Source organism: Neophocaena asiaeorientalis, unplaced genomic scaffold (assembly GCF_003031525.2).
Source record: "Neophocaena asiaeorientalis asiaeorientalis breed wild unplaced genomic scaffold, Neophocaena_asiaeorientalis_V1.1 scaffold220, whole genome shotgun sequence".
NCBI classification, from domain to species: domain Eukaryota; kingdom Metazoa; phylum Chordata; class Mammalia; order Artiodactyla; family Phocoenidae; genus Neophocaena; species Neophocaena asiaeorientalis.
In genome coordinates, this window is record NW_020174042.1 from 8632041 (window position 1) to 8648365 (window position 16325).

Here is a 16325-nt window from a genome sequence, read left to right on the forward strand (position 1 = left end):
AGAATATTACCTATAGCCCTTGAGGAGGAACTAAAAGTCCTTGACTTTGTTTAATGGCTAAACTATTATTATTTTGTCTTGCTTGACTGTTCTCCTTTCTTTCTGCATTTTCTCACTTCTCTGATTAAATTTACTCTTTGGAACTCTGGGAAGGCCTAGGAGGCTAAAGATTTTCTACAGAAAAGAGGCAGGCAGAGGACATGGGGAGTGGTGTTTCCTGTTCTGGGAAGGCCCCATAGGGTCTCACTTGGTTATACTTTTACATATGTTAGTTCATTTAATTTACATAACCAGGGAGACTTCAATAACTTCAGTTTTATGGATGAAGAAATCAAGATTCCAAGAGATCGAGTAACTTGCTAAAGCTCTCACAGGCGAGAATGAACAGGGATTCCAGCGTGTCCCTGGAGGGTTTAACAGGCCAAGAGGGTGAGGATGCTGGAGTGGGCATGGTCTGGGGTCAGGAGCCTATTTGTAGAGCAAGAAGCGTTCTCCTTGAAGCTCTGGGCTCAGAGAAATTGCATTAGCTTGCTCAGAATGCCATAACAAAGTACCAGAGGCTGGGTGGCTTAAACAACAGAAATTTATTTTCTCATAGTTCTGGAGGCTGGAAGTTCAAGATGAGGGTGTCAACAGGGTTTGGTTTCTTCTGAGGTCTCTCTCTTTGGCTTGTAGATGGTCATCTTCTCCCTGTGTCTTCACAGGGTCTTTCTTCTGTGCATGTCTGTGTCCTAACATCCTCTTCTTACAAGGGAAGCAGTCAGATTGGATTAGGGCCCACCCTGATGACCTCATTTTAACTTAATTACCCCTTTAAAGACCCTATCTCCAAAAATATTTACATTCTGATGTCTTAGGACTTCAACATATGAGTTCTGGGGATGACACAATTCAGCTCATAGCATGAGAGTAACAAGTCAGGAAATCCTTCCTGGCAGGAAAATGCCAGAAGAAGATAATGGGACCCTAAAAGATAACTCTCAGCCCCCATTTGACAGAGCTGCTAAATGATGCCCCACCTGCCTTCACTGTCATCCAAACTGTTGGGTTAGTCTTTATTTAGAACCCAAGACAAGTGTGTTCCTCTTTGATTCTTAACATAGCCTCTTCTCTCCAAGTTAATTTATCCTTCTTCACTCAACAAAGTTTTTTCCTGTTTCATGCAGCAGAGTTCTGTCCAGTTCCAGCTACTAAGTTGCCAGACCTATTATGGGAAATCCACACAGTGGGGGAGTGCTATGGATCAGTTGTGTCTCCCCAAAGATCATAAGTGGGCAATGAGATGGTATTTAGAGGTGGGGACTTTGGAAGAAAATTAGGTTTAGCTTAGGTCATGAGGTTTAGATCAACTCATGATGGGATTAGTGTCCTATAAAGAAGAGACACCGGGGAGTTTGCTCTTGCTCTCTCTACCCTGTGAGGAGGCAGTGAGGAAGCAGCCATCTACAAGCTTGGAAGAGAGTCCTCACCAAAAACTGATCATGCTGGCACCTTGACCTTTACTATCCAGCCTCCAGAACTGTGAGAAAATTAATTTTTGTTATTTAAGACACCCAGACTATGTTATTTTGTTGTGTCCACCAGATCAGACTAAGACAAGGAGGGAGTAGCTGTTACAGCAACGCTCTACCTCTCCCTGCCTCAGCCCCACGGGCTGTCCTTGCCCTGACCTCTACATATTTTTATCTTCCTGCCTCTTTTTTTCCAGATCTCCCCCACTGAATTTGTTTCCTAGGGCTGCCATAACCAGTGACCACAAACCTGGTGGCATAAAACAACAGAAATTTATTCTCTCACAGTTCTGGGGACCGAAAGTCTGAAATCAAGGTGTCGGCAGGACCACACTCTCTTAGGAGGTTCTAGAAGAGAATTCTTCCTGCCTCTTCCAGATTCTGGTAGCTCCTTGACTATGGCAGCAACATTTCAATCTCTCTCTCCATCTTCACATGACTATATTCCCTCTGTGTCTCTCTGTGTCTCAAATCTCCGTCTCCTTTCTCTTACAAGGATACCCATCAGTCATTGGACTTAGGACCCCCTATGTCCAGGATGATCTCATCTTGAGATCTTTAACGTAATTACACCAGCAAAGGCTCTATATTCCAAATAAGGTCACATCCACAGGTTCTGTAGGTTAGGACTTGGACATATCTTTTGGGGACCACTTTACCTACCATATCCACATGCCTCCTCCCCACCATCACCCATCTTCCCATCTTCACATCCATGATGTTCTCCTTCCCTTGTTGGCCACAGGACCCTGGGCTGGATCAAAGCTTGATGTTGCTGGATTAGACATTGCATCTTGTCCCTACATCAGGACCCCTCAATACCTAGGGAGGACAACTTTTTTAGTCTCCAAGTAAGAACACAAGAACGATCTTATAAAGAGCCTCCTAGCTGGGAAGGAAATAGTTTACCCATTAATATGAGTGTGTTTATGCAAAGAATATTTACCCAACTGGCAATGTCACAATTCTTCAGGCAAGTCCCAACAGCCAGTTGTGCCTTGTTAAGGATTCATTGACTTTGGGTGGCCCAGATTTCATTGTCACCTACGATATGATCAATGTGGGCCAAGTTCCCAATGCCTTTGGCTGTGTTTAGAGCATAAGGAAGAGGGAGAGAGTTAAATAGTCCCTTACATGGAATCTGAAGGCTTTATTCATATGGCCCAGCACTACTTTTCCCCACTGAATAAAATATTCTGTACCCAAGAGCAAGCCCAGTGCCCATCTGGTACCTTTCCCAACATCCCCACAGGCCTCCTGGCAGCCTCTCAGCACAGAACCCTCAGGGTTCGCCAAGGATCCAGCTCCAGGATTCTAATTCCACCCCCTCACCAGGGGGTTGGCTGTTCTTGCAGTGCATTGTCCATGAGTCCTTGATCACTGTCTTGACAAGTGGAATCCAGCAGATGGCCTGTGAATGACAAGTTCCTCAACCTGGGAAAGAAACAGACACAACTCATCCAAATTATCCAGCTGAGAATTCGGGTCAGACTAGAAGGACCACTCTTGGCCCAGTAACCACCGTTTCATGCAGTTCTTGCCCCAAGGGTGGGACTTTCAAGTCCCTCCACCCCCCAGTTTTACTTTTCCCCCATTATAGTCAGAGTCCATTTTTTGAGGCAGAGAACTAAAAGAGCAACGGCTGTTCTTTCAGATGGGCGCTAAAATGTTTTATTGTGGGACTTTTCCTTCATACAGCATCATTTTAAATTTGGCAGCCTTAACAAAGGATTAAGTTACTGTTTTACTCCCTGATAAAACTCTGACATGTTCAGAGTTACTTAGACCCAGTGTCCCCAGTGTCTAATACTCTGGAAACTAGCAGGGGTTGCTTCATCCCCCGTTTCCAATTCTGCATTGAAAGTGAGGGCTCTAGTCATGAAGATCCCACCAACACCTCCCCTGCCCGCCTCAACTCCAAATAAGTGGAGAGGCCATTTCAGTGGAAATGTGGTGGGCAGCTAGGAGACAATGGAAGTGTCCCAAATGCGGACAAGAGACACACAGGTGGGTTGGTTAATGGCTTTATGGAAATTTATGTAAATATGATAAACTGCACACACACATTTCCTTCCACTCCCTCCCAATACCCCATTAAAGTGACAGAAAAGAAATAAAAATACATCAACCCACAAAGGCAAAGAGAACATGAAAGGAGTCAGAGCAGAAAGAGTTCAGCTAAACTTCTGAAATCAGATCTAGTGGTGATTAACTGAGCAGACCAGAGGAGGTAGAGAGCCACGTCTGCAGGGGCTGGGCCAGGGGCTGGGCCAGGGGCTGTGGGCAGGTTCATACCTCAGAACCCAGGAAGTCTCAGGGAGAAGAAGCATCAGGTGATTCTCATGGGGAGGGTGCCGGTGGGCTGAGAACAGGAGGATTCAATGAAAATGGATAAAAGAAATCACGAGTCCTTTTGCCTGGGACCACCCTCCCTCAACCATAAGGAGAGTCACTCTTTAGCGACAATAAAGCAGAGAGAGTCTAGGCCCAGGTATAAACAGAGCATGAAGTCAAAGTCAAGCGCTTTTCCTCATTTGGTTCCCAGCTCTGAAAGTCAGGCTTAGGCCCTCCCCTCCAGAACAAACCACACAGAAAATTAGAGAGTCCCTCTCTGGGGAAGTTAATTGATCGACCTGGGCACTGACAGCAGATAATGACATTCGAGGGTTTCTCTACAAAATAGCCAGCTACCCTCTGGGAAACCCCACCGAAAGAAAAACTTGCCTGCAGAGTTTCCTTTGCTGTTGTTATAGTTGCTCACCCTTAAATATGTAAGAACTCAAGGATTAGCATATACTGGAGAAAAGTCTTTGTGAAGAAAAACAGAAAAAAAAAGAAAACAGAAAAAAGGAAAGAGCGATAATGTAAGAAACAAGATGTCTTTTTGAAATCTGTAATTCATTTTTTAAGTGAGAAAAAAAGGAGATATCACATCCATAAAACAAGATCAAGGTGCCATATAAAGAGGAACATAAAAATAACACGAATTTTTAAAACTTTATAAAAGTTAGAAGATACAGTTGAGGAAATTTATTTTTTAATGGAGGACATAGAAACAAGGGATTGAAAAATAAGAGAAAATATGAGAAAATTAGCTCAAATATGAGAGCTAGACTTTCTTCATTCTGAATGAAGAAAATTACCAGAGAAATAAAATAAGAGAATTTTCCAGAACTGAAGGACCTGTGTCTCCTGACTGAAAAGTCTACCAACTGCTTGGCACAATAAATGAAACAAACAGCAAATGAAACACAGCAAAGAAGATCATCTTAAAATTTCAGAATACTGGGAAAAGTAAGAAGACTCTAGTATGTTCTAGAGAGAAAAACAGGACACCCATAGTGGACCAGGAATCAGAATGGCATTGGACTTTTCAGGAGCCGGACTGGAAGCCAGAAGAGTAATGCCTTCAAAATAATTTCCGGCCTAGAATCTTTAGGCTGGAAAACATCACCCCAAAAACATCAATCAAAATGTGACAGTAAAATAAATATTTTTCATTTTCAGACAAGCCAGTCTCAAAAGAAAAAGGTGGTGGTGGGGAACTATTGGAGGGTGTAGTTCACCAAAACAAAGAAATACATCAAGAATGAGGAAGATGTGGGATCCAGTAACAGGACATCCAAGACAGATGAGAATTCCTAGGGTGATGGATGAGATCCCTAGGTTGATGACAGTCTGCAACCTAGAAATGGGTCCTCACCAGAACCCAACCATGCTGGCATCCTGGTCTCAGACTCCAGAACTGTGAGAAATAAATTTCTGTTGTTTATAAGCTACCCAAATTATGATACTTTGTTATAGCAGCCAGAATGAACTAAGCCGATATCTAAAATTGTAAAATCAAAAAATAGCAATGTAAGCTTATTATGTTACAACATGGAGATAAGCACCAAAAGCAAGAATTAAAAGAGTTTAAATGTTTGCTGCAGGAGGGGGAATGGGGGTAGGTGAGGTGGGGTGGGCAAAGGCTGATTTTTGGCTGTTGTAAAACTTTCACTTTTTTTTATCGTTTCCTTTTTTTTTTTTTTACCCCAATAAAGATGTTTAAAAAATAAAAAAATAAAAAAAAAATAAAAATAAAAAAAAATAAAAAAATAAAAAGGCCTTACTAAACACTTGCTCATACATAGCAAGTTTTAGACTTCAGAGAAATGATTTATACTGTACTGCTCTTTAGAATATATGTTTTTATATACATTATCAGTTTTGTTCCTAAACCATAGCAGAGCTTCCCCTGTGTCCTGTCACTGCAGTGGAGGCTGGGGTTGCAAAGGTGATAAAGCTCTGTCTTCACACCTAGAGGAAGAACCCACGGTCTGGCAGGGTGGCCCAACCCTGTGGCACGTGTCATGCTGGGAAGAAGCCCATGGCATTGTGGGAGAAGAAGCCACTTCCTAAGTCAGCCATTTAGGCTTAAGTGCTGCATGTGTTTCTGAAGCCAGGGCACATTAGGAGCATTACCCTAATGGGACGGACTTTGCTGTCTGCTTTGGTTTGACTTGTCTACATTTTTTCACAGTATAACGCTTATATGATCAAAGAAGTAACAAGAAAAGTTTTTTTTTTGTGTATTAAAGCTGAGTTAGCCTCTGAAGGTGTCATTTGCCCCTCCAAATTTTCATTATAAAATGTTCAGTAATATAAATATTATCAAATACTGAGAGAATTGTTGGACATGAGATTGCAATCTGGAGCTCAGAATTAAGGACTATATTGTGACCCAAAGATTTCTTACAACCACAGCTGCTAACACAGAGTCTAATGTATTCGGCACTGAATCCAAATCCCAACTCCTCTGGGCTCAACCGGAAGACAAAGGTAGTGGCTCATCAGTAGTAGTGTCTGCCTAGCACACCTCCCATTCTTCCTCTGGTCACAGCTCCACCTGATTTCCTTCAGGAAACTGCTCCTTCCTCTCAAAAGCTGGGGAGGTCTGGGGAGATGCCAGCCGCTGCACCTGTGACCGAATTAGGCCGTATGGACCCCCACTTGGGTCTTAACTGGCCGAGGCCCCCGCCTTGGTGGGAAAGGTTCTTTTTCCGTTGGGGGTTGTGCAGACAAAAATGAAACCGAAGCTGAAATGAAAGCAGCGCAAGCCTTATTCAATGGCCAGAGAATGGAGAAGCGGGAAACCTCTTGCCTGGGGGATGATTAAGGCAAGATTTTAAGGGCAAGGTTAATGAGGGGGAGGCATATGCACTGGTTTTCTGGGAATAGATGAGGTTCTTCCTGGAACGGCGGTGCCACCTCTTTTCTGCCCTTGTACAGTCCTTTGGCATCTGGGTCAGAAGTGGGTCGAACCATCCTGGCACAGAGAGGCAGAGATCTTACTATGACAATGAGATGGTAATGAGCTTCAGGGCGACCTTTGTCCCACGTTTGAAGCTCAGCCAGCCTGCACCAGTTTTCTTGCAGTTAGACTCTCTCTTCCTGTGCTGTGAACACAGCTAGAAGGTATGGTTATTTGCGATTTTCTGCAAGTTTACCTGGAGGGAGGGGCAGGGGTATGGTTCTGGGGCAACAGCCTTGGTAACACACCCTGCCACAGGGCATTGCTCCTGATCCAGCCTGGGCTAAGAGGGTACCACAGCAAGCCACAGTGTCCTCCCTGGAAGCCGAGGCTGTAGGATAACCCTGTCTTCCTTTGGAGCACCAGCTGTAAAGATGTCACATCAGAGCTGCCTCATACATGTCCCTTCCAGGAGGAGGAACCTTGGAGAATAACATTAATAATTGTGGCCTACTGAGCTCTTACAATAGGCCAGACCCTGTTCTAAGGATTTCCCATGTACTAACTTATTTAGTGCTTAGAGCAACCCTCTGAGGCAGGTTCTAACATGATCCCCGTTTTATGGATACAGAAACTGAGGTACAAAGACATTAAGTAATCTGCAACCGTATTCCCAAATCCAGACTCTCGGTCAACACACAGAATAGAAGCCTGAAGTAGGGAGATGGGACTTGAGTCACTTGCAAGCACTGGTTCACAAGCCCTGACTGATACACATATCGTTGTCTAAAACATCAGCTAAGAACTCTTCTCAGCCTAAGGCTAACTGAAAGAAAATGAGCATTACAAATGCAACTTTACAGGAAAAATCAGAAAAAGTAGCTGCAGACCATTCAAAATCCAGTGTGAGAAAAGGGAGTGAGCACCGGGTGCGTCCCTCTCACTGCCCCCTGGCTCTAGGTGTGGCCATGTGTGGAAGGGATGCAGCCAACTTGGAACAATGAGGACCGACGTCAAGGCTGACCTGTGAAGGATGGCAAACAGAAAGAAAGAACCTGGGTTCTTGCTGGTGTCATCTGAGCTGTGAAATTAACCAGCCCTAGAACCATCTGACCTCTGGACTTACGGTTCCATTAAATAATAAATTTCCTCATGAGATCTTTTTTTTTTTTTTTTTTTTTGGTATCCCCTGCATTGGCAGGCAGACTCTCACCCACTGCGCCACCAGGGAAGCCCCTCATGAGGTCATTTTGAGTTGGAATTTTCTGTTAGTTGTAGCCAAAAGTGTCCTATATGATACTCCTGGCATCTTGCCTCTGCCAATTATTAGCTATATGATAAATATAATTTGTATATATATATAGCTACACTCCAACTCCTGGAGGCTCAGTTTCCTCCTTTGAAAAATGGGCTAAAATCCTTTAACAATTATTAAATACTTTTAATAGGAAGGGTGTGTATAACACCTGAAACAGGGCAGACACAGTACACAGCAGGTCATGTAATATGTACTAACACACCATCCTTCCAGGTTAAACCATTTAAACTTAGCATAGACATACAATGCTTTGAGCCTGAGGAAAGACTGTGCTAGTATAATCTTAGGCTTTGTGACAAGGAGACTGGGACATGAGGACTAAGTGCAGAGGGACCCCTGCTGGTGTTCAGCTCATTGTATCACACATTGTTTCACCTCCAAGTGAAATGATGATTCCTATCAAGGAATATTCAGATTCATGCCTGCAGAATTATTCAATTATGAATTTGAAGTCTACCATGAGGCATGTGTACACACACCATTTTTTCCTCTAGATGGCCTAGGCAGTTATAACCCACGTTAGAAAGGTCCCAAAAGTTGCTAGTCATAATCCAGACTCTGCCCCAGGTGGAAATGCCTTGCAGGCAAAGTTTCCAGTATAATCAGCAAATGTTACAAAGGGACCACATCTGGTTCCTTTGTATTCATCTCATCAGACAGGCCAAAATTTGAATAGGAAATAGAAACCAAGCTTCCAACTCAACCTCAGCGGGTCCCCTAATTTCTGACCAAAACACATTCATTAAAGGCTGGAGAAACATCACTAGTGCTTATGTCAGCCTTCTCTTAGCCTGGTATATTCACCTCTGCTTTGAAGCTTTTCCAAAAAATAACCAACTTTAACTTTTGAATGGAATATATTTTTTCTTTTACACTTTGTTCTGTGGCCCTATGGACTCACACAAGCAGCTCTATGGAAGTTCTAAAGTTTATTCAATCACTTCTCCTTCGGGAACTCCGTCCTCATGCAGGGTGGTCTCGGTGGGGCTGTCCGTCATGACCCCTCCTCCACCAGGCAATGGACCAGGTCCCAGATGTCTGGAGCATCCCAGGCACTGGCCTGGCCAAAGTAACTGCTTCACCAATGAACAGCTGAGGCTGGTTCTCCAAGACTCTTCTTGGAGAGCAGAGATTGAACACTGATGGCTCTAAGATATATATATTTTAGGCCTACATAGTATTTTCAAAAGCAGAAAAATTTACACGAGAAAAATCCAGATTTCAGGCTTTTCTTGAAAACTGGAGGATCTGGTGACCCTGGGCCATATCCCTGAAGTAGCTGCGGCTGGTGGTGGAATCTCAGTTTGTCACCGTGTCCAGCACATGGCCCTTGTCACAGGGTTATATTTCCTGCCTAACCCAGTTTCCGCTCTCTAGAGCTACTGGGAGAAACTACCCTGGCCTGGAGGCCCGAGGCAAGGAAGCTGTCCAGTGAGGGCTTCTCCACGCAGGGAGGAAGCCTGTGCCCAGTAGGGAAGAATGGGACAAATTCGGAGGGTGGCATATCCTAGAAGGGGCAAGAGTACACCTGGGACACTGGAGGCAAGACTGAGTTGTGCTTAGGGACTCAGCTGTTTACGCCCTCATAGTCCCGTCCAGACCCTGCCGCCTTCCAGCTCTGGGTCCCGCTCCTCAACCTGTCCCTCCGAAAATGAGATGAGGCTAGAGCCTGGGTCATTGGGTGAATGGAGGGTTAAGTGCCTGGGCTCGTGCGTTCCACATTCAGGGCTCAATACATGTTCACTTTCACCAGTCTCACCAGAGAGTGCCTGAGCCCATCCGGACTTCCCTGCTGTAGAAGGTAAAGGGAAACTTGTAATCACTCCCCTGCAAAGACCCCCAAAATGCTCTGGCTTCACAGATGTGAGTAGGATCTGAAGTTCTTAATGTAAGCATTAAAACCCCATAAGTCTCTGTCCCAACTTTGCTCAAGAGGGCCTGACAGACTACCCATGTGATTTAAATTTGGAATAAATTACAAAGGCAACGTGCAAATTTTCTATGTTGTCTGCTTACAAGTAACCTGTGAAATGGAGGTGCTGGGACAACACACCTTCAAAGAATGCCGCCACGCCAGCCACTTTGGACTGCATCACCCGGAGGCAAATCCGTGTTCTGTTTCAGGCACCACTGGTTCTATGAATCAGGGGATCCAATCCTAGGGCACAGGCTGCTGAGAAGCCCTGATGGCCTTTGGGGTTTTCTTCTCTTTGGGAGGCTGTGTAGGTCTGTGAGTGAATGTGTGTGTCTGTGTCCCTCCTCCCCCCCCACCCCGTTGGAGAGCTGAGAGCTAAAGCACTCAGTGGGTACATTTGCAGCTTCTCAAAGGAAGTAACGAGCCTGTAAAAGGAACGGGTGCTTTTTCTGGAGCTGTTTACAGAGAAGTAACCTCTGTGTCATTTTCCCTCACAGGGAGGTCCTTCCCTTGATTGCTAATCGTCTGTGTACTTTAGCCATGTGTGGCTTAAGCCATGGTGGAGGCCCTGAGCGGCAAGGTCCCTCTACCCGCAGCTTTCTTTTAACTCCACAGAGCTCAGCAGGCCACCGGCCGGGCCACCCAGGGAGCAGGCACCGCAGAGCTCTGTGCGTGCATGCGGAGGCCTCGCTGCATTCCCTCCCCCCTCTCCCTGCCCACCCGCCAGGGCTCTCCGCGGGGGCGGCCAGCAGCCCTCCTGACCTCCTGCTCAGGACACTTTCTGGAGCCTTCCACCCCAGGTCAGCAGCACGGCCTCTCCGGGAGCCAGCGAGCAATCAGCCCTCTCTTGAAGGGCTCAGCAATAGCACAGGAAAGCAAGTGGGTGGAGGAGTGGCCACCTGAGGGCGTGGCGTCCAGCCTTGCTGCCTCCACAGCGCACAGACCGATGCCAGCACTGGCACCCCCAGGAAGGTGTCTTTGGGAGCTGTACATGTGACCCTTGATGGCCCAGACTACCTGGGGTGGCTACAAAACATCACTTGGGGTGACTGGGGGCCAGTGTGCCTGGCTCGAGCCGAGGGACCGAGGGAGCAAGGAAGGGGAGGCTGGAGCCAGAGCGCCGCTGGTCTTGTTCTAAGGACCAAGAGCACGGGATTGATGGGAGTCTCACAGAGATTATGCAGGCTCAGGGTGGAGGCCGGCCAGGGGAAGGTGGAAGCAAGGGGACCAGCCCGCGGCTCTCACGGTCCAGAAAGAGAGGAGGGCATGGAAGAGGTGGTCGGTCCTGGCATGTTCCAGGGGCCAGCCAGGTCCTGCCCCCTTGAGGTTTATGCTGTAGAGGGGCTGCTGGACAACCAATCAATACATAATACAATAAAATTCCAAGTTGTGATGAGTTCTGTGAATAGCACTAAGCAGAGCGAGGGCAAAGGAGAAGGCAAATGAGAAAAACTGATCAGAGCAGAGAGAAATGGCTGAACCGGGACCCATTAGAAAGTGGCCATGCTGCTGGGCTTCCCTGGTGGCGCAGTGGTTGAGAGTCCGCCTGCCGATGCAGGGGACACGGGTTCGTGCCCCGGTCCGGGAGGATCCCACATGCCGCGGAGCGGCTGGGCCCGTGAGCCATGGCCGCTGAGCCTGCGCATCCGGAGCCTGTGCTCCACAATGGGAGAGGCCACGGCAGTGAGAGGCCTGCGTACCGCAAAAAAAAAAAAAAAAAAGTGGCCATGCTGGCCTCCTACCCCCACCTTCTGCTTCTCCATCAGCACAGGTCAGTGCTGCCCAGCGTGGCCTGGTGACAGGCTTGTGAACATACAGATCCTGGGGCCCAGACTCATTTAATCAGCTGTCCAGGGGTGGAGCCCAGCAGCATGTTTGTTCAACAAGTATCCCAGTTGAGTCTTATCAGACCAGTTCGGGAAGTAGAGACGTGAGGGCTGCGGTTTCCGGAATCAGATAGGCTGGATCTTTAGTGCTGCTCCTACCACTTTTCTTATGACCTGGGGCCCTCCGCTTAATCCTCCTAAGCCTCACCTTCCTCGTGTGTAAAATGGGAATCAGAGCAGTGCTCGTCTCCCAGGGTTGTTATGAAGATTCATGATAAAATGCATACAAACCACTTTGCAGGATGCCTGGTTCACAGTGTGGGTGATAAAATGTGAAGGAGGGACTCTACAGCATGATTTGTAATACCTGATTATACTTTATCAAGTCCATGAGTCCATATTTAGCTCCAATGTTTATGTTTTATGTCTTGGAACCCAAAATCCTTTTCCCTTGCTCCCCACATTAAATCAAGCCTCGGTGATCCCATCTCACGATCACGCATCCCATCCCCGTGGCCAACACTCTGACCCAGCCATCACCATCCCTACTGCCACGGCCTCCTGCTGAGCCTCCCTTACCACCTCCAAACCACCCATCTCCAAGCCCCAGCCCTGCTGTTGTTTTAGTTGGATTGCGTCACTCTCTCACTTAGTTTAAAGGCTTTCTGTTACTCTTCAAATAAAATTCAACATCATTACCATAACTCACCCGGCTTCCCCTAATCTGGCTCCAGCTTCATGCTCTGGCCTCACTTTGGAAACCCTAACCGTGGAGTCCTCAGTTGCAACTTAAATTTATGACTTATTCAGGAAGACTTTGGTCCCCCTCTGATATGCTTCCATAGCAACCTTCTGTGAAATTTGTCAGACTTGCAATTAGTGGTTTAATATCTGTGTTCCCTGTGAGATAGTAAGTGCCATGAGAGCAAGTGTCAGTCTTCTTGGAGTTGTGGATTGTGTTGGGATTAAGAGTACCAATTCACAAGTCCCTAGGTTTGAACCTCAGCTCCACCACTTAATAGATACGTGACCTGGGGCAAGTTATTTGGACTTTCTGGGCCTCAGCCTCCAAATCTACAAAATCTATCTCATGGGATTATTTTTCAGTTAAATCAGACAATAAGTGAGAACTGCATAGAACATTGCCTAATATATAGCAGACATTTTCAGAATTTTAACTGCTATTATATTTATTCATTCTAGACCAGTATCTAGACATTATGTACTTAATAAACGCTTGTTGAATGAAGAACACTGTTTATCCTGCCTAGTATTGTGGCTTGCATATGCCCAACAGCTTGCGCTTAGCGATGCTTCCCTTCCAAAGCCAGGCAGAGTCCCGGCTAGATAATGCTGATGTATTTTGTGCAGAATTAAGAATGGAATCCCTTGAGAATGGTTTGGAGAAGAGATTTTTACTTCAGGAGTAGAATGTTTGTCATCAGCTAGAATTTTCTTGGTAGGTGATGATTTTGGAGTAACATTTTCAGAAGGCTTTGGGAGCATTTTGGTTTTCAAGTTCTCAAATACAATTAAAATAATGGAAATACCGGAGTGCAATCTAATTCCTTCCTGACTGCTGGTTGAGGTCTTGGTTTTTAGTGGATAGATGCAAGCTACACAATATAGTGAGTTGGGCCCAACCCACATCTTTAAATGGTTGAAAACATCCATGCTGTACGCCATGTGTTGCCTTCTACACCCCACCCCAGCAGGTAGTTCCTTCTAATCATTAAGGTTTGTGGTGATGCTGAGAGGGTTGCCCACATGGTTAATTACCAGGCTTCCATACGAATGGCCCTCCCTCAAAGATGTTTGGGGAGAAGGGATAACAGACATGCCCCAGCCACATGTTCAAAAAAGTAGTTGACCTTGAGTGTCAAGCTGCATGGATAGACTCAGGGATGGAGTGAGCCTATCTCCTTCACCTTTGGGTGTCACGTTTCCTAGGGAGAGCAGGGAGGGAGATGGGTGGTGGTGGCTGGAATTCCCTTGTGCAACTGAGTCTTGAGATTTAAAAAGTGGGATATAGTCATGTAAAAATCACTTTTCTTCTAAAGAGACCAGAGTGTTGTATGTCAACACCCTGGTACTTTCCTTCTCATGTTTGTCTCCACACTGCGGCCTTGTCAATGTCTTTGCTCAAAATGAGCTACTCCTATCTGGAACAAACCCTATGCCAGGGTAATTTAAACCAGGGCTTCTCAATCTTGACTAATCGCAGGGATCCCCTGGGGATCATGTTAAACTATAGATTATGGGGACTTTGTTGTACACATGAAACTAACAGTGTTATAAATCAGCTCTAGTTCAATTTACAAAAATTCAGATTGTGACTCAGAAGGTCTGCAGTGGGGCCTAAGACTCAGCATTTCAATCAAATTCCCCAGTGATATTAATGCTGCTGGTCTATGAGCAACACATGGGTTTGGGGTTACCAGGGTTAGCCAGCTGGCTGCCTGTGGGGTGGGGTGTGGGGGACCCCAGGAGGCAACAAAATCCTTGAGATGGTGCTCATTTTATTTATAAGACGTATCCCCATTTCCTATCTCTGGGTCTCCACACCCGTTTATTCACACTCTGGGGTCAGTCACCATCACCTCAGCCAGGACTGGTAAAAATATGTTTCTGTCGTGCTCGGAATTAATCCAGTCTGCATGCCTCTATTGTTCACCTCCAGAGGTGGAAACGACTTTTCCTACCTTATTAGCTTTGCACCGTCCTCCCAGACTGTTCGTTGTTGATTTTAACAGAGAAAATAAGCAAACAACTAGGAGAAAGGAAGCTGGTTTACATGGATAATTCTGCTGTTCTGTTAACTTTAAAACTGTGGTGGAATTTCTGTTTTAGCTCAAAATATCTGCCGACCTTATTCTCCAACGTCAGCATTTTAAGTGGACTCTCGGCCACAAAATCCCCGCATTAGGTTCTAACAGAGTCTGATAGTCTTTTAATGTACAGAACTGTAGGCCAAGATGTTTGTGTTTATGTCCCAAGCCCCGAATAAATAAATAGCTGCATGGTATTGAAATCACCTGTCAAAATATGCACTGTGGGGCACAAAGAGAAGTCTCTCAGTGTGATTGGCTTCCTTGCTGGAAGAATTCAAAGACTGTTTATCTCATTTGGCAAAAAAAAGACCTGTAATTACTGCATTTTGACCCCAAGGCAGGCAATTACTTCACAAAAGCTCTCCCCAGGAAACCAGACATTAGCCTGGCTAATTAGGCTGACCTCACTCGCAAACGCTCTCCTCCAGCACAGGGCAGCTCGGACACCAAGGACAACCCTGCCCGTCACAGGCGCTGCCGTGGCACTGCGCTGGGTTGTGCTGTGTTTTTTACTGCTTTCTTTTATGTGTTCCTTGAAGCCCAATCCTTTCCCAGAGATAGGCTCTCATCAAAAAGAAGGGGCGCCTGGACAAACTGGTCGCCTTTATTGCACAAGGAGGAGGAAGCTGGAAAAAAGAAAAAAAGAAAGGAAAGCAACCAAGGTTGTAAATTCTTCCCCACGTAGGAAATCATTCTCTGCCCTTTACGAAAATGGTTTGTTGTTTCAGCCGTTTAGGCACGTTTCCTACCCCCTTTTGTCCTTGCACATTTTGGGGGTTGACTTCTGTTTGGGTTTTAGGAGGCTGAGAATGTTTTAAGCGTCCCAAGCATGTAGAATCCTCTCCTTCTAAAGAATCAGACATCTCCCCAGGGAGCCCTGTGAGGTGGGTTACAAAATCATCAGGTCCCTTCCCCACGTGGAGAAGCACATAGAAGGATGGCCTGTGTGCTTCTGGCTGCCCAGCCCTCAGCCACGCCCGGCTGTCAAAACGCTCTCCCTTGGCCTTTAACCCCAGCAATTGAAACAAGGGTCTACACATTAGGAGGTTTTCGAGGGCAAAAGAGGGACAGGTGGTTCTCTTCCAGGGCTGCAGACTAGAGGTGTCCCCTTGCCAATGCATGACGGGATGCCTTGGAAGATGAAGAGACGGTGATTTGGTGTGGGTGGGTCTCCAAAAGCAAAAGGCCGCCCAAGTCAGCTTGAGTCAGCTTTACTTAGGGGTCAGAATAGCCAGGGACAAGTCACCCCTTTGAGCTCAGACCCTAGTGACGATAAAGAAAAAAAATTATTCTGACGCTTGTTAATATAGTAGACTTGATTCAGGACTGAGGGAACAAGCTTCATGATTATGGCAATAAAGAAGAGACATAGGGCTCAACTCTGAATACAGCCAAGACAGCTAGGGATTTCTAGCCAAGGAGCAGAGGGAGGGGGGATCAGTGGATAGAAAAGCACTCAGAGGAGACAGCAAGAGTAGGGGGATTCTTGCTCAACCAACTTAAGATTCTTGCTGAAGGCAGGCCAGAGTGATCAGATACTGAGGATGATCAGATATCAAGGGTGGTGGGATTCTCTCTAAACTGATTTAGCAGGACTCTTGCTACAACAGCCTGAGGCAGGCCAAAGACAGGCCCAAGGATGAGGCCTAGTCCAGAAGAGATTTCAGAGGAATATAAAGTGTGGTCAAGAA